This window comes from Coturnix japonica, chromosome 1 (genome assembly GCF_001577835.2).
Source record: "Coturnix japonica isolate 7356 chromosome 1, Coturnix japonica 2.1, whole genome shotgun sequence".
Classification (NCBI taxonomy): domain Eukaryota; kingdom Metazoa; phylum Chordata; class Aves; order Galliformes; family Phasianidae; genus Coturnix; species Coturnix japonica.
In genome coordinates, this window is record NC_029516.1 from 27,907,104 (window position 1) to 27,932,943 (window position 25,840).

The 25,840-nt window shown below is 38.5% G+C and overlaps 1 protein-coding gene across 4 annotated transcripts in view; it reads left to right on the plus strand.

The window, feature by feature from the left end:
* The window catches only part of ARID2 (AT-rich interaction domain 2), a 100,645-nt gene that overhangs the window by 15,844 nt on the left and 58,961 nt on the right, over positions 1 to 25,840 (plus strand). The gene's annotated exons all lie outside the window — the stretch shown is intronic.

Genomic DNA, 25,840 nt, shown 5'->3' on the forward strand with positions numbered 1-25,840 from the left:
AGTTAAGAATTTTTTGACATACCATCAAAAGGGGACAAGAGAATCCTTAGTGTGGATTTGGACCTTTTGGCCGAAGGTAAATGGTGGGGCATTTGGAAAACAAATGTTATTAAATTGGATTCTGCTAAGGCTTAAACCCTTGGTGAGTTGGTATCTCTTACACTGGGAAGTGAAATGCCTGAAAAGTTTCCAGGAGTCATGTAGTAAGTCATTTGAGGTAGTGTTTATGTAATGATTTATGTTTATTTCCTTATGACCAAGTTGTTTTTATACCATTTAAAGGACTTTTTTAAAAGTCAAGAAGTATCGAAGAATGTACCAGCTGTAGTTTCCATTTGTTCTTTTTACTTTAAGTATAAAATACTGCTGTTACAGACCTCATTTAAATTTTTAGTGCTAATCATTTCAGAGATCACAACTGTGGTGCCTGGCAGTAATCCAGCTCCTGATACACAAGGCAAGAACATTTGCCCTTAGAGGAAGAAAATCTCCTGGAAGTATGTTACTGCAAAGTCATGTCAGCGAGCATCAGTACTTGCTTAGTGGACGTAGCTGCCATTGTTACTTTGCTTTCTTACCTTTTGCATCTCTGTCTTTGAGCATCTTTCTATGCATCCATGCTCCCATGGGCGTTCGTTGAGGAGGCAAAGATAAGGGATTCCCAGCATAAATAAACAGAAATAGTTGTGTGGAATAAGGTCATCCATAGGACTCATGTTCCCCTCTCAACCTTTTTCTGCAAAGAGATATGCATACTTTTTTTTTATCAGTAACACCTAGGTTAGACATCGTTTTGAGAAGTGATTGATCTCCCACCACTTCTTCATGTACTACATTTATGCTTCAGAATTCTAAAATCAGTTCTCAGTTGTCAGCTGCCTTGTGGGATACTCTCAGCAGGACCCTTCTTTTCTTAATAATCAAGGCTGAAATGCAGTTTATGTGCAGTCTCGCTATTTTTCGTTGCAGTTGTGTACGCTCTGAACAGCAGTTGGGAGATTATGGATGCAGAAATGGTCCTGAGTCTGAAAGGATAAAGGGTATCTATCAAAAAGCTTGAGAACTGCTACCACAAATGCCTCACACTTTTATGGTTAAATAAATATATGTATCTTTATCTTAGGAGAAAAAACAACACATTCCTATTCAGTAAAGCAGAACAGTGTGCGAAATTAGACTTGCCCTATGGCTGGTAAGAATTTTTGTAAGAACAACTTAAGAAAAGATGCTTGGTTGAAAGGATGCTTGTTTTCTGGTACTGTAGTTCTCACCCTGAAGGTCTCAGGCTTGTTTTCAGTCTACAAAATGTTATTTACCACAACTATTTGTTGACTTGAAAACGGATTGTTAGAGTTGTGTTTTGCAGTTGTGCAGCAAGTGTAATATTTCATACCTAAGCAATTTCCTTTAATTAAAGGAAGATTTTTTATTTTTTATATCTTTTAGACAGTTCTTTACCACAGAGAGGGATGGCAGCGGAAGACTGCTTTAGTAATGTGAGGCCTTAATTGTGGGTGAGCTGCTTTGGCATTCCAGGTGTCTGTGTCTGCAAGCCTCTCAGCTTGGAATAGGAAGTTTTAATACCTATTGTATTATTACGCTAAAATACTTTGGAAGTTTAGATTATAACTAGGAACTTCCTTTTTTTCATAGTAGTAGCAGTATTTTAGTGTAGGTAAACTAAAACCTGAATGCCCATGTCTTGATTAATCTGAGGTGCAGTTATTACCCCATATCAGCTGGCTGTTTTACACAAACATTTCTCAAGTTTGTCTGTCTTGATCTTTGGCTTTTGGAGTTTTACATAAAGCTGCCCCATTTATTTTTTTTTAACCTGTTTGTAAGCTTAATCCAGTGGTACTTGTTCCTATGTTGTGTATTTAGCTGCTAAATAGTAAGCACTGTGCTTGTACATATAAAAAAAAACCCAGCAAGTCTACTTTTCTTTTACCAGCCTTCAAATGACTGATTTACTACTGCATGGAGAACAATCAGTTTTAGGCTTTACCTTACATGGTGATCTCAGAAATAAATAAGAACGGTTAGAGTGGCCAACTGTTAATGCTATGAGTTGTTCATGAACGTTAAGAATTGAGCAACCTCTTAGCAAAAATGAAGAGGCTGCCATAGGACCACAGTTTTCTCATCAGATACTATGAAGACAGTAGGGTGTCAAATGTACAGCTAGTATAAAGCTGATGATGACTGCGTATCACTTCTTTAGAACAGTAGGAAGGAATTTTTTGCAATTAATATTGATAACAATTAAATTTCAATGGAATGATGCTGCACATGTCAGTTAAAGGCTGGAAGTTTGTGTATTTGCCTCTCAGACAGATGAATAACACTATTTCCTGTAGGCTTTTACATTATGGATGTTCTCTGAGTGCCACAACAAGTGAAGTCAGGGATCCCTGCTTTGGGAAGAAGTTTGCTGCGTCTTACAGAATCAGGAACTTTATGTAAGGAGCGTGGTCTAGTGAATCTTCATAATACTCTCTTGATTAATCCACAATGAGCTTATGGTGCTGTTGTACTTTGGAGATCTACCGTACACACCACACGTAGCGGATGGAACAGGTTTAGTTCTGGTAAAGAAATAGTACCGAATATGCATTTGCTATAAAACATTTAATATACAATAAGATTTTACGACGTGTAGTTTTTAGATCAAATAGTATTTGCAGGGAGTAAAACTATTCTAAAGATATACATTGAGTTGCAATAATAAAAGTATTTCTGAAGCGAGTCGTATATTTAAATGTGTAGTATTGCTCGCTGTTATGGCTGGCGTAATAGAATGTTACGGTAATGCAGTTTTGGTAAGAGTGGTTCTTACTATGAACATTTTTGTAAAATAGGTTAGAAAAAAGGTGTTCCTGTTGTCTCGAAAGAAAACTCTTAATGTGTTGAACAATTTCAAGCAATTCATTTGTATGGTTAAAATAATCCCAGAAATCTTAGAAGCATTTATTTGAGGGACAATCTGAACAATACTTAAAAGGATGAGGATTCTTGTTCTTGGCTTTTGTTTTAATTATTGATGTTTACGATAGCTTCTGTTCACTTCTTTAATTTTGTAGTAAAACTATTAGCCGTTCCTAATCTCTTCCATTATGGCAAGTTCAAACTTTTTCTGCATTTCAGAACTGCTTTTGGCTGTGCCGACTACTGCAACTCAGCGAGGTCGAGGCTTGTAGTTAGAAAGTGTCATTCATTTGTTCCATCATTACATTCTGGTTTGTCTGCATTTTAGGTAGTTAAAATTGCCTTCTTTATTTGCATTGTTTAGGTTAATTTGACAGCATATCAAAATAGTAATCACATGTGAAGGGCACTGATGCCGGTGTTGAAAGAGCAAGGAGCATGTTGTACCTACATTTTATGGGGACTGCAGTGGTCATGATGGTGGGCCAAGAACTGTCTGGTTTTCCTGAGGACCTTCCTGTTCTGATATCTGTGCAGTTGTGCCAGTTTCCTCTTTCCTTTTAAACATGGGGCACTCAACAAATATAACAGAAGTTTTCACATCTCTTGACAAAGGGGAGGAGAAACTTGGCTTCCAGCTCTTTAACTCATCTTGCAGTACTAATAGCTCATCACACTTGTCTGGGATGATTACTTTATACCTTTTAAGCTCTGGGATGCTGAAGAATTTGGTGATGGATTCCTTTGTAATTTTATCCTTTCTGTTGAGGAAATGAGATTGTATAGGAGTTTGTATTAAACAAACAAAAAGCCCTACAGATTTTAGGCTATGTCAGGTTTATTTACCCGATTTGACACTTATATGTTCCCTTACAACAGCCTAAGGGTCAGCCTAAGGGTCGGCCTTTTCTCTCATGTAGACAGTGATAGAACTAGAGGGAATGGTTTTAAGCTGCACCAGGGGAGATTCAGGCTGAACATTAGGAAGTATTACTTTTCGGAAAGGGTAGTCAGGCATTGGAATGCACTGCTCAGGGAGGTGGTGGAGTCACCGACCATGGGGGTGTTCAAGAAACGTTTGGATGTTGTGTTGAGGGATATGATTTAACTGGGAAGTATTGGTGATGGTTGGTCTGGATGATCTTCTAGGTCTTTTCCAACCTTGATAATTCTGTGATTCTGTGATTCTAAGACTTTTCCACGGTTCATATATTGGCTCTGAATTGCTGGTGGATGTACAGCAGGGTAGAAACAGGGGACTGTTCATCTTATTTCTTAGGAACTTTTACAAACAGCTGCAGTCAGTTGGTTTTGCAGCATAGTTTAAAGTAGCTTTGATAGGAATATTTGTGCCATTACATTTTCACTCAGTATGAAGACGTAAAACAAGGAAGTGTGGAAGGTGAAAAATGGAAGAAGTTTATCTACCTGCTCATACGCTGTTTAGCGGTCTGTTTTCCAAGAACCATATTTATGTGCGCTGATAAAAGATGAAGTTTTGTATAAAGACAGGAAAAAAAATGAATTCCTTTTTCTTTACTGTCTCATTAAAAAACGTTACAGAAACACGCTGACACTTGGGCTTTTCAATGGAAGCACCTTTTGTTAATAGTACGGAATGAGAAAAACATCCAATGCTTTCTGGAGAAATCTGAAAAAAAAAAAATAAAAATTGAGAATGTATTTTGTGCATGCATTTCTTAAGTGTGCTTTATAATAAGGAACATTTGCAGGAAAATCACATCCTTGTTAGGATTAGCCGGCTGCTTTTTTCTTACCTAATTCTGCAATCTCTGATGATGGTATCACAGACGGATCCTATGCAGAGTATTATGATCTGGTGATATGGGATTATGATTTCATGTGAAAACAGGGAGGGTGGAATGTGCAATATATTTTACAAAATATTGGTTTTGTTAGTTGATAACTTGTGGTTTAAAAGCAGCTGTCGTGATGGAATAAATTGGGCTCAGAAATAATATTGGTTATTACTTTTTTCAAATGTATTTTGTTATTAAAAATATTAATAGACTGTTAAAATGAAGTGTGACAGCACGTAGTTTATCAGTGAAGTAGCTTCTTACCTTTGGCACTTTCAGACTATAAGGGGTTCCATGCTCTAGGAAATGTTACGAAGTATATGTTGGGTAATTTTTTTTTCCTACTTTTCATTACTTAACTAAGGCAATAGGAATTATCTGGTTTAAAGCTTTGTGATAAAATCTGCATGCAAAAGGTTATCATTATTGATGCAGTGAATTAGGAAGGTAAATTGTGATTTGGCCTGGGTTTGTTTATTTGTGTGTGTGGTTATCCCCTATACTCTGTCCTGCTGTGAGTCCACATCTGGAGCTCTGTGTCCAGTTCTGGGCTCCTCAGTTCAAGAAGTTCAGGGAACTTCCAGACAGAGCCCAGTGGAGGGCCACAAAGATAATTGGGACCTGGAGCATCTCCTGTATGAGGAAAAGCTGAGAGACCTGGGGCTGTTCGGCCTTGGGAAGAAAAGACTGAAAATGGATCTTAGCGATACTTAGAAGTATCTAAAGGACAGAAATCAAATGGATGGGGCCAGACTCTTTTCAGCAGTGATCAGAGACAGAATAAGGGGCAGTAAACACAAGCTGGACCATAGGAAGTTCCATACGAACTTTAGGAAAAAGTTCTTTGCGTTCAGGGTGATGAAGCACTGGAACCCAAAGAGGGAGTCCAACATTTGTGGAGCCTCAGTCTCTGAAGGTATTCGGAGCCCTCCTGGATTCTTTCCTATGTAACCTACCATAGGGAACCTGCTTTGGCAGGGGATTGGACTAGATCATCTCCAGAGGTCTCTTCCAACCCCTGTGATTCTCTGGTTATGGGAAGTCCTCAGGTAACACTGAATTTAAGAAAGAGAACAGAAATACAGCTCACTGCTTTTGGCTGAAGATCCAGAAATCTGTTCCTGTATATTTTGGGAGGAATTGGTTCTATTACATTTGCCTCTCATGGAACAGAATTGAGTTTCTGTCCGTTTGTATTGGTATTAGTGTCAGATGATAGATAGGATGACAAATGCTGCTTGTATGTCATTTTTATGCTTCTCAGGTAGCGAGGCCACACCTGTACGACAGAGCATCCTTTAAACTTGAAACACCTGTAGAACTAGTTGCTCAATTACGTTTAGTTTCCAGCACTGAAAGAAGTGTGGTTTTTCAATGACTTCCATTTCTCATTAGGCTGTGATGTGGTTTTTCTCACTACAGGTGAGGGGAAAATAAGGAAGTTCTGCAGTTGTTATTTTTTTGAGTGATGCTTTATAGTTGCCTGTGTGAGATAGATTTAACAGACTAAGTTGAAGATAACTACTGTAGATCCCCTTTAAATGTGGACGTTAAAAAGTGGAACACTGTATTATCAGGAAATAAGCGAATACATAATTGCTATCATAACCAGTGATCGTTATAAGTGTTAAAAACAAAAAAGCACATCTGAAAAGCAAACTTTTTTTCCTGAAACTCGAGAAATGTTCTTCCCTCCATAGCTTTGAATGTATAAACTTCAGTGGTCAGTTGCAAAAAGAAACGTCAAAGCGTATGGCAGTAAAGCATTGATAGACAAAGGGTGTTCCAGTGCAAGTTGTGCTTGTGTCCACTGTTCAGGTCCTGGAAGCTAAGTGGCATTTTTAGTTCTGAAGGTTCTGTGTTTGTTTCAAGCAATGGCGTTATGTTTGTATCCATTATTAAGGTCAGTTTACATCGCTTAATTTCATATTTTCTTAGAGCTCTAATAATAATTTCATGTTTATGTCTGTATTGATACTTTCAGTATCAACTAAACAATTGCTGTAGTGCACAGGTAACTCAAGCTAGTTTATTTTTCAACCACCTGCCCTTGTATGTGTAATACGACGTGTATATTGAGATGCCTATCTGTCTATCTGTCTGTCTTCTAACATTTGGGAGCTATTGGTAATAGGTGAACAGTTGGACTGGATGATCTTCTAGGTCTTTTCCAACCTTGGTGATTGATTCTGTGGTTCTATGTAAAATTATAATGGCAAATGTTGGCAGTTTGGAGCATTACTGCAGGTTTCTGCATCAGCATTTTAGCAGTACTGGTTTAAATGCTTCTTGGCAGCTCCTTTTGTGTGTGTTGGGGTGCCCTTAGAGTGTTCGGTGCTTTGCATTAAGGGTAGTGAAGCTTCTGAGGTTTAAGCTGGGGTATGTGGGAGTATCCTGTCATTGGAGTAGTGTCCAGGAACAAGAAATTCTGCATTTGTCACATATTTATGCATTTACAGATCTTTTCTGGGAATTTTAGCTTGCACAAATGATTGGGTAAATGGCTTTGGAAGGATATTATCAGCACATAAAGTTCTCAAAGTAAATAATGGTCAGCTCTGCGAAGGAGTGAACGACAAAATCCTGCCTTATGACATCGTACATTCTCTACAACCATTGACGTATTTGCAGAAGTCTGTTACCTTTAAAAAGAGAAAAATCACTAATCAGATACGGCTTTTACAAGATATTTCACCCTGCATATGAACTGTGTACCCAAACTTGCAATCTCAAATCATGTTGCATTTGACAGCAAACAGCTTGTCAACTGATTTAGTTGAGGCATCGATTTAGAAGTCCCAGTCTCTTTCATTTACCTTTCTTTTTGAAACACATTAAAAACAAAAACAACAACAAAACACACACAAAATAGTAAGATTGTAAAGTATTACAGATTAATTCATTAGCAATTATGGTGGTTCAGTAATAGACTGTGCACAGTGAAAGAATGCTCCCTATTCTAATCTTTAAACAATTGCAATAACCATTGTTTATTTCTCTTTCTAATCCCCACTGCAACTCCCATGTCCTTTGGGCTCAAGAGACAAACTGTTACCTGTAGCAGAGTGCTCCAGGGCTCTACTACCCGTGTTTTGTCACTGCTTTCAGAGTTAGTATATTTATAGGAGAAGACAGTTGCTTCATTTAATATATATAAATATTTTACGTATATATATTATTAAATATTACATATATTATAGAGAGGATCAGTTATCAGTTATATTTATTTGCAGGAAATACAAAACTAAGTAGGCAGTTCCAGGTACCTGGCTATTACTGACAACATTGGTGGGAGCATCTGAAGAGACAAATCATGACCAGAGCTTCCGTTATTTGAGCAGACATTTATTTCAAGGGAATTAGAAGAAGAGAAAAAAAACCCAAACCAAAACAACAGCAACGGGCAGAAATTATTATTGTGTGTATTTTTCTAATTCATTGTAGAATATAAAATATCTGTGGTACCTTTTCATTAGTTATTTATAATTTTATGCGCTTACTTTAGCTTGGAAAATGCATTCAAACATCAAAACAGTCATTTTGAGTGAGCAGTGAAGAATGTTTCACCGCCTTTCTTTTCTTCCTTCTTTTTTTGGCCATAGACTTGAAGGACTTGCTTTTATATTCTTATATTCGTGATTCCGTGATTTTTCTTTTGTGTGAACTGAGTCAAAGCCAATTAAAATAATTCCTACGTTTCATCTGAGTTGGACCCAGCTTTATGAAAAAATAAAGATTGGGAATCTGATAAATTGGCAAAATTCTACCTTTGGCTCTAAGTGTGTAACTTAGTTAAAGTGTTTTTCTATTTTCATATAACTAGCTCTCTGGTAAAGTAATTGGTCTTCCTGAGCAGATACATTGATATCCCATGGTTTATCTGATGGTTGGTATGTGGTATATTTTTGACAATGGAAGTTACAGTAGTAAGCTGCTTGTTGGTGGTAAAGGTGAAGACTCTTTTTTCTACTGTATTTGCACATTGTATCCTTCACCCCTCCTTTCTGCTTTTCCTTTAAGCAGGCAGCAGCTGCAAGCGATTGGAGAGGGCCAGATGGCTCCTGTCAAGTCTAGGAAGCAGGCAGGTAGTAGAAGTCCAGGATTTTCCTTTTCATCCTGAGGTAGCAGGAGAGGTGACTGAGAGACACCTCTTCGGGCTGTTTGTACATATGTACATACACTGCTGCTTGGTGGCTGTCCTTTTGTATGGAATCTGCTGATTGTGATTGTGAAAATGTAGCACTTTTCCTCCTAAAAGTACATAATGGTTGAGATGTACCTTCCAGTAATGATCATTTTTATCATGTATTTGTGAAGTTATTGTGAATGAAATTTTGGTTCCCATTATACAAAAGATTATAAAGAATACAGTTATTCCAAAGGTCTTTAATTAAATAAGCAAAGACTGAAGGTGGGACTTGAACCAAACTGTTACACATTCAAGTCATACTGTAGGTCAGTACAGAGCTACCTGTGTAACCCTTACATTTAAGGTTTGTTGAAAATACAGTGATGTTTGAGATGGACTTTCTAGTGCACACATTTGTTTTAATGTACTGAAAGCTTTGCTTTTCAGGTTATGCGTTAGTGGTAAGTGTAGCTTTCAGACAAATGACAAATGAATATTCATGTCGTCAGTAATTCCTGAAATGTCAATAATTCTTAATACTAAAGTATTAAAAATAGTATAATGTACATTTCTCAAATGCTTAATATTTACTCATCTCTCTGGCTGTGCTCTGTACTCCTGACAAGAAAATAGTGTGCTGATTCTGTAGTGGGTTTTTTAATAATTGCTTTTTTTTTTCTATTTTTTTTTTCCTTTTTTAACTAAGGCCTTAGCTATATTTTATCAACCATTTTTTTTATTAAGAATACCCTCATGGAAGCAGTGTCTTTTGATTTCAGAAAGACACTAATTGAGAACTCAGCATTTGTATTTGAAGAGCCCAGAGAGCAAAAAAAAAAAGGTTATGAATATTGCTTCAAAATGCTGTAGTAATGAGTTTCCCCGATCTGCCCTTCTCTGTTCCCTCCAGAAGAACCACAAACAAACAAACCTTCTGGAATGAGGAGGACCAGGAGTAATTTCAGTCCCAAAGCAGGAAGTGATTATTGTTTTAGTAAGTCATAAACTAGAAGAATGGCTGATAATGAAAGGATAATTTTTGGTTACAACTGGGCACTCCTGCAAGTGAGCGCTCATCTCTTTTTTCTTATGAACTTCAGTTTATTGCATTTCCTCCATGGTAATTCTGTTGATTTCTAGAGCATAACTGAGCAGTTAATGCTATTGTGCACTTCTTAGCACCAGCCTACTTAATGGCTGTTCATGCACCTGTTGGTGTGCAAACAAAAGAACAACATATCGTGGAGTTCTGCTAACTGCTATCCTTAACTTTCAGTCAAAATACAACAGAAAAGAGGAAGAAGATCCCCATCGGGAAGCATTCTATTTACCAATAAATAGGTCACTTACAATTTATATTAAATACTTTAGATGACCAGATGGTAACAGAGTTTTATCTGCTTAATTTGTTCAGTATGTTCGTGTGAGGGCATGAAATAGCTGTGAGCTGTGGACATGCCATGTTCCTTTTAAGACCCAACCTACATTAATATCCTTCTAACAGAGAGCATGATAGTGGGGGAATTCAAAATTTATGGCTTTTGTGAACACCTGTGCGTTGGTTTTTGCTTTGCTTTTAATTTGTCTATATCTGAAAGTGATGTAAGCAGCATCTGGCTATTCTTATTTAGTATGCCAATGCTGCCAAAAAATCAACAGATTCCTACTGTACTGCGTTTCAGAACTAATGAAGACATAATTATATCCCTGAGCAGGAAGAAGAAATTGTGCTTTGTTGGGGACTAGACTAGAATAGAAAGTGTAAAAGCAAAAGTGTTTTCAACCAAGCCAGAAAAGCTACGGCTTCTTTCAAAGTGTGTTTGTTATTATTTATTTATTTGTTGCCAGATGACTGAGGAAACATGGTAGTAATACTTGGGCTTCTGTCTTACCTGAATGGATTTTCAAAGATATACAAGTGCTTTTTATCCCTTTCAGTTTTTCACATCTATTTGCCGTTTTTGATTTGTAGATTCCCATGAGCGTTAATAAAAATACACTGATAATGAAAAGCAAGTCAGGTTCTTCAGTGATCTTGTTGATCTGTTTTACATATATTCTTGAAAAGTCAGAAAATTATTTAAATTTCATGTGATATCATTTAATTTCCTGAAAGAAAATAATTTTTCTAGGGGATGCAGTTTTATTTTTGGTCTTTTTTTTAAATGTTAGACTTGATTGTACAAAGACCTGAACAATTTCCCTTTGAGCAGCCAGTGGATGAAGTCACCTTCATTGGTTCCTCCAAATCGTGTTACTTTGTTGTTCTTGCAAGATTATACCTGAATTTCTGTTCAAAATATTGACCAGGTTTGTGCCATGTTTCTGGTAGTCAGCAACGCTGTGTACACCAGTAGTGCATTTCATTGCTCGTGTGTATTCCTTCTTTTTACAGTACTGTAAATTGATCAGGAGGAGATCATGGAGGTAATTGCTGATAAATGTTTTACTCTCACAGTGTAACAGCCGCCACAGTGCAGATGATGAGAGTACAGCTGCTCATTAAAGATAGAGAATCACAGAATTATCAAGGTTGGAAAAGACCTAGAAGATCATCTAGTCCAACCATTACCAATACTTCCTGGCTAAATCATATTCCTTCTGACTTGACAAGTATTGTTGTCATCCTTGGGTGACACATTCCCGTAACACCCCTTATATTAGCACTGGTCTTGGGCTAGAAGTTGGCTTTCTCATTGAACTGGAAGATCTTAAGGTTAAAACATTAAAAATGAAGTATTTTTTAGTGAATTGAGCCTTCTAAGAGGCGTGAGATGGTAGAATGGATTGTTGAGAGTGAGTGTTTTCTTAAATTGATAAAAGCAGGTACTACAGCTCGATCTTCAGAATGGAAATGGCCGCTGTGGAAAGGCATCATTTGCCATCTATGTGTCATCTTAACATTTTTATTGGCATAATTTGAATGAGAAGTGAAGAAGATGAAGTGGCTTCAGCAGAGAGTAATTGTGTGTCTGTTGCATTTTCCTCGGTGTCTGTTGTTGTGAATCCCCTTGGACCATAATTTCAATCCCTAAAAACAATGTAATTTGGCATTTATTTACTTTCCCCAAATACTTCTTCACTGTGTGGCAACTTATAGAAGAATCACAGTTTGCTCAGCTTTAGTGTAGAATATGATAATGGTTTAGCATAGGCTGTGATAATGATTTACATCAAATACAAGGTTGCTTTAGTTTTTATTCTGTTTGTTTTTTAAATGAAATTGTAAAATTGCTGAATAAGAAGGGGTATTTTATTATATATTTATTATAAAGCTTTGAGCTTTAAGTTTCAAAGTTGGACTTTTTTTTTCTCATTATAGTCAATCTCATTTACTGTATTTTAGACCAAAATGGCAGAGAACACCAGAGGAATAACTTGTAGTGAGTGACCATTCCACAGCTGAATCCCTTAAAATAATATTTTTGTATTTCACACAAACTTTTGCTGTATTTTAGAGAAGAAATGCTTCAAATGACTGTTAGTGAGCTAATAGGAATAATGCTATGCGCACAGGTGGAAAATAAACACGCGCCTTGTTTCTAAGGCACCTAAATTTATCTGGTTAGAGACCTGGGAAGCGGCTGTATAATTGAATCCAAGATTACGCTGAATGTTGGTGTTGGTAATTCATGACATAACACGTCCTAAAATCAGAAGCAAAATGTTTTTCACGAGCAAAAGGTTTGCTATGAACATTTGTGGTTGTGGTACGCTGGAATTGTGTTTCAGGTGATCAGTAGCTGCTGGGAGACAGCCTTCTTCACATAGAGCTGAAGGTTTGGTGATCTAAGTTCATAATCTGGATTGTATAGTATTAGCTCAGTTTGGGAAGATCAAACCATTTTGCATTCACAAAAGCCATTTTTTGCAAATGGCACACATATAGATTACAAGCACTAGATGCTGTTTTGATGCGTTGGGACTACAAACTCCTAGTCAGAATTCTCTTCTAGTCTGTAAGTGTTGTGTACTCTTGGGGTGCTGTACAAGTTACTGTTTTTAACTTGAAATCTAAGCTGGCATTGACTCACTGTGTGTATAGGAAGGTGTAAATGAGCAGTGTGAGGTGACCAGCTACAAACTAGTGATTTCCATGGTGGTCCTAAGTAAGTCTGCTAAAATCTGTAGAGCAGAGGGAGCTTAGGAGAGTGGCCAGGCGGTCACCAGCATTCCTGGAGCAGTGACTGGGCTGCTCTGCCTGGCAGGAAGCGAAATGCTGAAGGGATCCAAGTGGGGGATTTCAGGGCGCCGGGTATGGAGGGAAAAAGCAGGGTGAGACTTGTTTGCTGGAAAGTATGTTGGTTTAAAAGCACTGAAATACTACCCCCTGCTGTTTCTGGTGCAGCAGTGGAATGCCTAATGCTTAGCATTATTTACACATGGACTGTTTTAATGGCTTGCTTTCTTTTGTAAGCACATCATAAAATGTAAAGACGTGAACTGTAGTGTGTCTCAGAAGTAGCTGGTCTTGACTGTGACCCAGTAGCAGAGGCGCTGTTCAGGTTGGCAGTGACGGTCTTCTGCCTCTGTTCTGAGTGGTGAACACAGCATATCCTCTATAGAATACAGCTTCTGGAGGTTGTGCTGAAAACATCTCAGATTTTTGTAATTCATTTATTAGTTTGAATTTAAAGGAACAGGAAACGTAGCCTTCTCTTTCAATATCTTATTGATCAGAATTAACTTAATAGTAGGTGAGATCAATTATTCACACTTTAGATGCTGCCAAAATATACTAAAATCTTTTTATACAGTACCTTAGAAAAATTTAGCTTGTGATTGCCCTAAGTTGCTGTATGTTACGGTCACAAGTCTGTAGCAAAGATTGGATTAACATCAAAGTTGTGTCAGCTGGGGTGAGCTGTGACACCAGAAGTAATATCACCAGTTGCTTCTGCAGTTCACTTGTGTGTAGTTCTAGTGCTTGTAGTAAGTCAGCCAGTCCTCTGTCTTGTGTTAAGTCACGTTTTCTGTTCATCCAGAGTTGGGGTAGTTGTAGGCTGTCTCAGCAGCTGAAATAACACATCTGCTGTGATTCCTCTTGAACATTGGTACTTATAAGGTGTTTGTCCAGCAAATGCAGATACAAGGATTTAAGAAATTTCTCTTTCTTAAGGATTGCTTTCCTTCTACTTAAGGAAAGGTCAGACTGGGATACAGGTGCTAAAAAACATGAATCAAAATGTTAATCTAATTTCATAGAGCTCAGTAAAGCAGAGCTGAAGTTGTTCTGATATTTAGTCTGTCAGTTTGTGTGTCTTTAGGATTTCTTTTGGTGGTTGATGTAGTTGCAACATTCTTAAAACAAACAGAATCTTTATTTTTACTCGTTTATTTCTAACTTTAGTTAAACTGGAACAGAGTTTAGTTTCTTTGGATATGTGAGATAGAACTATATAAAAATATATATTGCTTTCAGAATGCTTTCTGAGGAATTAATGAAACTTAACAGAAGCAGCATTATTTTTCCTCTGCAAGTGTCTCATCTCTCATTGTCTGTCTGTATATATCATGAACAAGCAGTTTAATGTTAAGGTACTACTGGAAGTAAAAGGAACATAAAATGATTTCCTAAAAGAGATGAAGGAGTTAGTGAGTGGATAAGATCAGTATCCTTGTGATTTCTTCCTCATCTGACTGACTTTATTGACATGGCTTATACTACAAGGTGGTTGCTGCAAGAGTTTGGCGGCAGGAATCAGGAGAAGTGAAACTTGTGCAAATTTTGGACACTTAAAAAAATACAAAAAAACCAACAAATAACAAAACCACAAACTCTTCTGATAAAATGATTTATACAAGTTTTCATACAAGTCCATGGTCACTCTGTCCTCAGCACTGTAAGAAATGAAGGTAATTACTTAATATACTGAACCCAGATCAGAAGAGAGAGATCTAGCAGCCTTCTTTAGTAACAGTAGTAACTGTTATAAGATTAATCTACTTGCAGTATAAAATTCTGATTGGAAGACTGGCTGCATGGAAGACGTTGAGCTTGTAGGAAGGAGTTCTTGCTCCCTCTTATCAGTCTTCCAGTTGTGTTGAATACCACATGTCTATTTGTACTGGGGCTGGAATTGTAGGGGCTGGAAGGGGCCTGTAGAGGATCATGGAGTCTGACCCCCTGCTAAAGCAGGTTACCTGCAGCAGGTCATGCTCATAGGCATCCAGGCTGCTCTTGAGTATCTTCAATGGAGGAGACACCACAACCCCTCTGGGCAGCCTGTGCCAGTGCTTCGTCGCTCTTGACGGTAAAGAGGTTCTCTGTGTTAGTATGGAGCTTCCTGTGTTCCAGTTTATGCCCATTGCTCTATTGGTTGGACTCCACTGAAAAGAGTCTGCCCCCATCAACCTGACACCTGCATTTTAGATGGTTATCAACACTTATGAGATCCACTCTCAGCCTTCTCTCTCCAGACTGGAGGCTCGGGTCTCTCAGCTTATAGTAGACCTTTCAGCTTTTAGAGCATCCCCTCAAGGTTCTGAGAGTAAATGATTTGTATCTGCATTAACATACTATGTTATTAAATCACTATTAAACTAACTTTAGAACTAAACTAATACTGTTTTCACTGCTGTTCATACAACTCTTGCATGGTGCTAAATTTCCTGTGCCTCCTTTGACACCTCACCAGCAGTTTTTGAGTGATTGCACAAGCAAGACCAATGCCTCCTGAATTAAAGGAGAGGTTTTGCTCTTACTGTTGCAAGTAATGATCATTGGTAAGTCTGACAGGTGCAAAGATAAGCAAGGCTAAGATGAGATTTTTCGCAATGAATAGGCAGAAAGTTGGAAGTATAAATTTGCTTTTAATTTAGCAGGAATGCTATTTGGGAAATGGAATTATATATATATGAAAAGATAATCTTCAAATTTATAAATGCTTATAATTAAATTCTGCTATATATATATATATATATATGTATGTATATATATATATATTATTTGTAAAAGGTAACAAGACAAATGACCACTGCTGTTTTGTGTACACTGTTTTGCATATAAAGATACGGCTCTTAAAACTGGAACAGTATGTTGCATGTGATGACCTCAGTCAACTTTTCCCATTACTGCCTGCTGGCAGTACAAAATTATAGCGTGGTATATTATCTCAAATTACTGATATCTTAGGAAAGATCCATTATTTGAATTGAGGGCAAGCTGAAGTTAAATACATTCTAGCCTTCTACTCCATGAATGTTGTTTACTTCTGCCTTTCAGTTTAATGGTAGCTCATGTTTGTGTTCACACTGGATTGAAAGTTGGTCATCCAGCTTGTCCATTCCCTTGATCGCAAATACATTGCTGTAGTTGATATGTGACAAATATTTTATGTGTAAAATATTCGTCCAAGCAGATAAAGTAATTCTTTGCTTGTTTTCATATGGAATGTGTGGAAATATATATTTAGTTGTTAGTTCCTAGGCATTTTTAGTAGAATCTTACTAGTCTGGTTTTATGAAGAATGTTTTTCATGTAATTTCACTGTGTTCCTGTCTTCAGGAGCTTCAGAACCTGTTGACCAAGTTCAGCTGAGTCTGATGGAAAGAAGGGAGCCTCAGATTCCAATAACCACTGTGATAATTAACAGGTGCATAAAGGAAGCAGACCGTGTAGGAGGGTTAGGGACAACTTGAACAGTATGTGTTCTGAGTGTAATGGGATTTTGACCTGTTGGCCTCTACATACTAGTGTGCGTCTTGTTCTGAATCAGTTATAGTTGGAGGAGTGGGAATATGAGAGTGGGAGAAGTTTGCAGGTCCGTGGTGGGTGTGGGAGGGAGAAAGCAGTGACTGCAAAGTGTGAAATAAAGAGTTGAGGGCAATTTAGAATGTGCTGCAGTGTTGTGATAAGGAGCTCACATTTTTGCATGGGCCAAAGGGATAAGTAAATATATTAATGGAATATGAGGAATATAAAACCCAAATCCACAATTCATTATTTCCATTGCTCACAGAGTGATTTTAAAAGCATTTTGGTTTGTGTTGCTTCTTCCCTTGGTATACTGTTTGTTTTTTGCTTGGGTTTTGGTGCTGTTTACTAACCTGCTATGGTTAAAGAATGGAAGAGAATGACAGAAAGTTATCTGTCCTGCTCTTAGTGACACAGGATGTAGATAGGGAAATTGGTACAGTAGTATAAAAATGCCTCAACATATTTGCCTTCATATTTTGAAATGCAATGAGTAATTGGCACACAAAACCTAAGAGTTGTAAGAACTGAAGTACTGTATGCTTGAAAAGCTTTTTGTTTTGCATAGTAAATATTTTTGTCCTTTAAGGTTTAAGTTTCGTAGAAAAACTTACGAAGTTGATTGCTTTAGCAGCTATAGACATTAGAGCAAGTTAACAGATCTTCCAGCAGGGTGCAGTCTTTTCTAAGGATTTCTAACACCTTCTGCTTACACGGCTTACTTGCATTTGGTGTGTAAATATTACTTTGGCCTGCAGCTGTTCAGCAGACAATCAACTTCGTTTTCAGTGTGCACTTTTAATTGTACTGTCTATTTGTGTGTTGTGATTGTGTTTAACACCTGAGACAAAATTAGATGGGATCAATTTAATGGTAGTGTGGAACCATCACATTCCAGCTGAGGGAAAAATCAAAGCCTGTCCCACTCCTTTTAGTTCTTCAGAATGAAATATTCCTTCCTACCCCCCCCCCCCACACACACACACACTTCTCATTCATTAAATAAGATCACTGTTGCTTTGCATCGTTAAATAGATTCAGATAGGAGTGAACTTTTTCCATTCAAATTAATAGGATGTTAACATCAAGGCCTAATTACTTTAAATGCTTCACAGTTCTGAACAACTAGCCAAAATGCAGCCACCCAGCTTCAAGGGCTGGTATTTCAGTAGCTGTTTTCTGACTGGGTAGAATTGCGAGTCATAGGATGACATTGGAGCCATTTGCTACGTCTGCAATAAAAATACTGTAAGCTGATGTTATGTTTGTCTTGACTAGATAGATACTAAACAAACATAACTTGCACTGTCATCTTAATTCTGTTTCCTAGGAGACATAAATAGCAACACTGTGTAATTTTAAATGTAATAACGAAATGCTTGTAATTTGGCTTGCTTATAGTGATAGTGAGCAACAAGTGCTGCAGCTGAAGGCCATTTGTTCAGTGGGTATTTCTTATTTGTTGTGTAGGTATTTCTGCTTTGACCTAGGAAGAGGATGACATAAATCCTTCATGCTGTAAGCAGACTGACTGTCTCCTAGGCCAGTTCAGTTTTGTCTACAGGCAGTCCAGTATATCACTGAGGGTACATCTGTGTTCTATAGCACCAGATCTGGTATTTCAAATATGCCACTCTTTTGGCTTCTGCATATTACTATTTACATAAAGAAGTATTAAAACTTCTAGTTTTGGCTACATGGAAGTGTTTTCAGCACATAAAGTTGCATTCTGTGAAATGATACTTGTACCCAGCACCTGTGGGGCCTTTGATGGGACTTGAAAACAAGGTAACAAACAGTTTGTCAGTGACCAGGTTTTAGTGCTGGGGCGTCAGGAGTCAGAATTTAGCAGATATGTCATATGCTGTATGTCTAATTCTTTGTGTTGCATATTTGAAAGTAAAATAATTCTCATTCTTATCTAGGAAAGAGTTAACATGAAAAAAAGCTCAAGCAATCTAGAAGGTTACCAGTAGCGAAAGAATGAGCCCTTGTATCTTTCTGTCCAGGGCTGTGAACTCCTACTGCTTTTCTGTTTTTTTTTACTTCTTGTCTTTTTTTCCCCCTTTCTTCTCTAATTGGCTCAGGGTTTTTATTATTATTATTATTTTCTTCCAGAATTTAATGAAAGATGTTAACCTAGGAAAGAAAGCAAAGTCAGGATATATAGCTTGTGTTTCAGTTACTCGGGCTGGCTTGGAGAGTACTTTGTCTCTGATCCATTGTGAAGTAGTGAAAGTTGTGTAACAGTAGTAAGGTTGCATAGCACAGTTAGGAACGAGAGTGAAAGACTGGATAGTAACTAACCCAGATGTGAGCTGCTTTGGCAGGGCAGTGTGACTTATCAGGCTTCTGGCTCTGGAGTCATATCCTCCTTTGTGCAGCTTTCTTATGACCTGAAATTCTGCTAATTCAACCACTGTGCTGTGAAGAAACTTATGTGTTATATTCACGTGCAATGTTGCTTTTGAATACACATCTATGTACTTTTGGAATTATGTATGTTTTTAGAGTTTTGTCCATCTTTCTGTATTGAAATGGTTTGGCACAGGGTCAGTCAGACACCAGAGGGAGCAGTAATGCTTTCCCAGGGTAAAGGAGCAACAGAGCAACTGCAGCTGATTTGCCTGTTTTGCTCTGGAACTACGTTCTCCAGGTTTAGTTGGCTTAAAAATCAAAAGGAAAAAGATGAGTACAAAACCACTATCATCTTGCTGTCTGGATTTCTGTATACAGGCTTTTATTTATGCTTGAACTCAGAAGACTCAAAAAAGACAAAAATAGTTTCGCTACATTTCTAGCTATCAGGCAAAACCGTGCTGGAGGTAAATCAGTGGTTTTTAAGGCTAGTGAGTAGCTTGAAGTATAGCCTAATATTAGCTGTCTGCTAATTGGTGTGATGACTATACATTCCTACATTGTGTCAGGGTTTTTGCTGTGTTCTGAACTAATGAAGTCAAGCAGTGTAAGGGATGGATCTAAAAATAGCGAGATGTAGAAACCTTTAATCGGGTTTAGCTTTCTAGCGTCATTAAAGGAATGCCAAAGGTCTGAATCCTTTGCTTGAATCAGAATGTTTTTAGAGAGGTTTGAAGATGAAATGTAACTGCATCAACTTGTATTCAAGTAATAATTTGATTTTGCCATCTTCCAGTTGTGTGTTTGATTATATTGTGATAAAACCAACATAAATTGGCCCTTCAGAGGCCCTGTGAAATGTAATGGGAATTAGTATATGGTTATAAAGTATTATGTTTTAGTAGCATACAGTCACTGGACCTATCAGTTTAAATAATAATAATAAAATAAATAGTAATAATAAATATTAAAAAAAACAACAGCAGTGCAAACGTATGCCAGGCTGTTAGTAAGCATATGCTGACAAAGTTATGTGATATCTCTAGACCGGATCCCGATCATACTTTAATAAACTGGTTGGCTCATCTTACTTCTCCTCCCTCTCTTATCACTGCCATAGTCCGGGGTGAATTGCTCTGCAGGCTGTTGATGAAACCCCAGGTATAGGTTTTGCATACGGCCTAACTGGGAAAAATTGTAGCTCCTGTCCCGCTCTGTGCCTCTGCATGAGTTTGTGGTGTGTGCTGAATTAGCAGTGTTTGCCTCCGCATCTGTGTGCTTTAATTGCTGTGCGGGCAGCCCAGCTGAGTGCAGGTGGTAGCTGTGTGGCAGGAGAACAGACGTCTCTCCAGGGCTCTGACACCTCCCATTTGGAAAGGGAGGTTCAAGGAAGTACATCTGCAAGGAACTGCAGCTGTGTGTGTTATTTCCCAACTTGACGAGGCAAAATTGGAGAAGGAATTGTAGGTGAAAGAGTTGGAGACAGTGAGCTGGCTGCAGCCACTTTGCAGATAGGATTTCTTGAATGCTTTTTCTGCTGGCTCAAATCATTTAAAATAATATCTGACTTTGTGGACAACTTATTAATGTATTTGGTGTAATGTGTATACTCTGCATAAAACTCAGCCCATGGTGCTTGCATACAGTTCACATGAACTGGTGGGACCTTTTCTGAGCAGGCTCGGGTGGCTGTTGGTTCTGGCAGACACTCAGTGATAGATGGAAATCAAATGGCTGAGGCTGTTGCTGTTACAAAGCTGTCGCCTTATGCTTGTCCCACTTTCCAGCTGATGATGTCAGATGTTCGCATGAATCAGCTCACGGGCCGCCTATTTTCAGGTAAAATCAACTCTGATTCCAGTTTGCCTTGAAGACGTTGGACTGAGAGCAACAGTGATTCATGAGCTGATTCAGGAGTGGAGCAGCTGCCTTCCTTTAGGAGCAGCCACATTTATCAAAAGGGAGGGGCAGGAGCCTGGGTGCTGACAGCTTCTATTGTCTGATCTCTATCTGCTGGTGCATGTCTGCTAGAACCTTATGCTCATTTGCTCAACCTAATGCTAAAACTCATGTCAGTAGCTGACAAGTGTACTTGCGTGTGTTACAGTACAGTGTGCCTCATCTCAACTAGCGCAATTTGATACCTTCTGAGCAGCGCAATTTGAAACCGTGATTGAGAAAGGGCCAGTCAGGCTAGTTGGATGGGCAAGTCTTAAAGGAGTCATTTCTAAGTCATGAAATTGGCAGGTATGGCAGAGATTAATTTCTAGGGAAACAGACCTGGGTAGTATTAAGAAATCGGACACTTGGGACAGAAGTGGAGGATCCTGAGATTATACGTTCAGTTTAACTTTCCTCACATTATCATCATGGTAAGGATCACATTCTGTGGCACGTTTTCCTAATTTGAAACTTCTTCACCAAATGTAAGTTGTCGTTTTTCCTTTTGTTATCACAAAAGCTCATTAACTGGCTGTAGTTAGCTCACTACATTAACCACAGGCTTTTTTGTGATCCCAGCCCAGTGTGAGGTCAAACAGACATGAAACTCTTTTAGTAGCATTTAACTGTATGTTCCAGCAGCATACCTTATTTTATACCCTTCTACATTGACAACATGTTTTTCTTCACAAAACAAGGACCGTGCCATTGAAATGTTTGTAATAAAGCAATTAAAAACTGTCTTTGTAATGTTCGCTTTTTTTTTTTATCCCTCTGTAAATGGATATCAGTATTTCATAGTATTACATCATTCTGATGTGTACGTGGCTAAAAATAAGGCAGTAATATTTTCAGTTTCTTTACGTACCCCTTTGGACTGCTGATGTTCTCATGACACAGACAGCTCCAGTGCAGGAATGATGTAACCACTGTTCTGATAACAGAATTGTTTGTTGCACTGTGAAATGACTTAAGTTGACTCTGTTCACTTGCTAATTTCAGCCACCAGTTGTCAGTCTGGATTTAAACAATATATTTTCATCTTTCCTTCCTTTTCTGAGGCAAGAAGGGAGTAAAGAGGGAATATGGTGTGAGATGGTCAGTTGCTCACATATAATTACCAAGATGTGTTCACGACGTGGCCACATGCCCTTATAGAGCTGTGTGGCACAAGGCTGTGCTGGGGGAATGCAGGGCAGGAATGCTGGGGAGGCTGAGCAGAGGCCTACAAAGATACACTTGCTGAGAAGGTACTTGTGAAGCTTTACCTCTGATATGCCTGTATTTGATAGGCTAGAAGGGCAGGAGGTGTACTTGGAATCACTACAAGTGACTTTTTGTCATCAGCCTGATTTGTCGCTACCCAGACCTGAAGAGATTCAGAGGTTCATTTTATCAGACATTTTTTTGTCATTTAGATTTATTTTCAGTCTGCTTCTCCAACTGAGCAATCCCGAGCTTTTTTAGGACTTCTGTATATCACAGAGTACTTTATTTTACTGTCCCCTTCTTAGTGACATCACATCAAAGCTAAGTAACTTGCACAAAGCCAGTTAGCCCATGGCAAAACAATCCTGATGTTTGCCAGGTCCTGGCCCACTGTTTTCAGTATGACTGCCATTGTAGTCTTTATTTTCCTCTTTCATCAGTGTTTTAGTGGAATTGAATTAGTTCATAACTTCTAAAAAGTAAACACTAGTAATGCTGGAGAACAAGAGAGCTGTGGTGCCCACCTCCACCTGATAACCTTATTGCACTATTACCATAGTATTTTTTTAAGTGCCTGGGAGGAAAATTACCTTTTTCATTCCCACCCCTCCCCCCCCTTTTTTTTTTTTTTCTTTTCTCCAATCTACTGTTAGAATTTATAATACTTCTCCTTTAATTGCACTCCTTCATATCTTACTCATTTGTATCATGCTACATCAGCTGCTGTGTGTAGCAGAGCAAGCCGTGCTAAGTGTGCCAGTCCTTGCTGGCTCCCTTTGCTGCTGTGCATGCAGCTTGTGGCCATCCTGCCCTTTGCTCTTAGACACACACTTTATTCTTACACTGAATGTGGTCTTGGTAATTTTTGATTTGTTTCCTTGATATTCTTACCCCTTTGTTACATACAAGTGTTACAGAGGAAGAGAGCGTAGAGCTCTCCCAGTCTAAAATCTCTTCTCAAATTCTTCTTGTATCTTCCTATAGCATGACAAAATACTTACATATGAGATTGTTTTGATAAACTGCAACTTGATACATACAGTTCAAAAGGTACTTGATTTTCTTTTCAAAACCAATCTCTTCCTTATAATGGCCCCAGCATGTTGTTTTTAAGCCCTCCATGTGTTGTACAAACATACTGCCTGGAAATGTGGTTGCCTGGCTTTCTTGCATGTGTTCATTGCAGTCCATCTGCTATGCTCCAGCTCCCAGGAGTTTAGCACTTTTAAAAATCTTTAATAACTTTCTGTGTCCTTTCCCAAGGGAAAACTACCTGGAATAAATGTTCAGGCCATTTGGGACGTGAGTTAAAACCCTTGGTCCATTTGAAACAAATGAACAAAAGCCTCAGTTGCATTTTTCTTTGGCAATTAAGACAAAGGGCAGCTTGCTCAAGTGGTGCTGGGACTACATTGCTGGCTCCAGACTGTATTTGTATTGGCCAAGGTTAATTCAACACAGCTTATGTCAGATGTGGATTTCAGACTAGTCGAGAAAAATGACTTCTAAACTGACTGTCTCTTAAAGTTTAACTACAATTGTTTGCTGGGGTAGTGTGGAAGAATTGCAAGGCAGCCTTTGCTCCTCAGGCTCAGGCAAGCTTCTTCTGGCTCCATCAGCAGCTGGGTCTGGCTTGGCTGGTCATTACTGCTCCTTGCTTGCTCGCCTGAAGAATCTTTTGTAAATACCTTGCTGGTTATAGTCAGACAGCAGACAGTTTGTCTTAGCAGTCAGTGTTAGATAGCTTCGTGAAACAGTACTTAACGGTTTAAAACGATTTAGAACTACTCTTTGCTGTTTGCTGCCTGCTTCTGTTGGCATTCAGAATTGTTGTCGCAGGGTTGGCTGAGCAGTTCATTGTGAACATTCCTGCTCTGCTGCAGGCTGGATCAGCCAGGTCGCTGAAGTGAGCAGTCGAGCAAACCCAGCTGATGCTGCCTGCAGCTGGATTGGGTGTCCCGAGCAGAGATGGGTGCGCTAACATCCAGGTGGTGGCTTCTGCAGTGGATCCAGGGGTTCTGTGCTGGTGGCCTGACCTGGCCTGGTCATTCCTTGTCCAGTGATACAGTGCATAAGCACAGGTACATTAGCACCACAGAGTTCTACATCCTCCCCCTCCCCTCCCGTCACCCCTCCTTCAGCCCTGCTCTTCCTTTTTCAAGCATTGTAATGTTTTATGTTAGAAAATACTGAAGGGCATTTCTCATTTACTAGAATTTTTTTCTTCCTTTTAGTCAAATTTTGAGAAGGTTTAAGTGTAATTGGTGAGTTACGATCTGTTCCTTGTTGTTAGAGCCCTGTTTCCAAAGTAATTTGATGATACAGAGAGTTGCTAAGTAGCATCTTACAGTAATGCTGCAGTCTATTTGATGGGTTGGGTGATGGACTTGCATAGAGATTAGTGGGAAGCATGTGCCTCGGTGTTTATGTGCTTGTGAAATTGAAGTTGGCACACACCTACTTGCTTGTGTCCTTACATAGCATTGAAGCTCTGACTACAAGTCTGAGGCTTGGTGCATCTTGTTTTTTCAGCGTTATAAAAGAGCAGCTGACTTTAAGCTCCCAATCTGCACGTTTTAAATACAGAAAATGAACATTTATTTTGTATTTATTACTCAGTTTGCAGACTGAGTTTAGAAAAGGTTGTTTTGTGCATTTCAAGACTCTCACTGTAAAGTCTTGTTAATTTGTAGATTAAATTGCTTCATTTAGTGAGGGGCACCTCTGTGTTTGTGAGCCACGTGCACGCTGAACGGTGTATCAATTTAGACAATTACTTGCTGTATCCTGATGATGTGTAGGTGAAATTAAGAAGTGTATTATTGAGAATTAATTTGAAATTACATTTCTTATATTACTACTATCAAGAAAAAAGCCCTGACACCTAGGAAATAGGAATTCCCTTCCTCTTCCCTAGTGAATTGGTTTCTCTCTATCCTGTTTCTTAAACAATGCTCCATATTTGTGCACAGTACTTATATTTTTGTTGTCAATAGAAATGTACTAGTACAGCTACTGCCATAGGAACCTATCAAAACATGACAACTAACACCATCATAGTGGGCTGTGAAGTGTGGACATTGTAAAGTGATCCTTGAGAAGGAGCCTGGCCATAGGTTTAAGTACTTTTCCAGCTCTTAAGTAATGGTAGTGATTAACCTAGCTTAATGAGCAAGGCATGCTAACATCTCTTTGCTGAGATGAGCTGCGACTTCCATAAATCCTACTGGTGCTGTTGTATTGCTATCCAGATGTTGTGTGGAGTTGTTCTTATTTGGGGGACTGCATCTCCTTGATTCTGTTTTAGTTAGCAGTGTTTTATTGTATTTTTATTCATACTTAAAAAGTGGTATTAAGAAGTGGCTCATTGGGGAGTACTTTTTAAGCTTCAAGTACATCTATATTTCCAGGATGGGTCATTTTGGAACTTAGTCATGTCAGTGCTGTGATCATTCTCCGTCCACTTTTGCCTCAGAAAGATGATTGCATGCTTGGAAACAGGCAGGGAGTGCTGATGTATTGCAGTAATTGTACTGTTCTACTGTGAAATATTATAGAGTCGAGAAGTTTTTTGTCTAACAGCTGCTGTGGTGTTTAACTTCAGGTTACTTCTTGGGGGTACAAGCAGAAGATGTCAAGGAAAGGAAACCTGCTCTTAGTAGGCAATGAATGAGTTCAGTTCTTACTTCCACTAGGAGTTTTATAGTCAGAAGATGCTGACAACACTTGAATTCCTGTGTTGTGCCGTTTTTGACTATG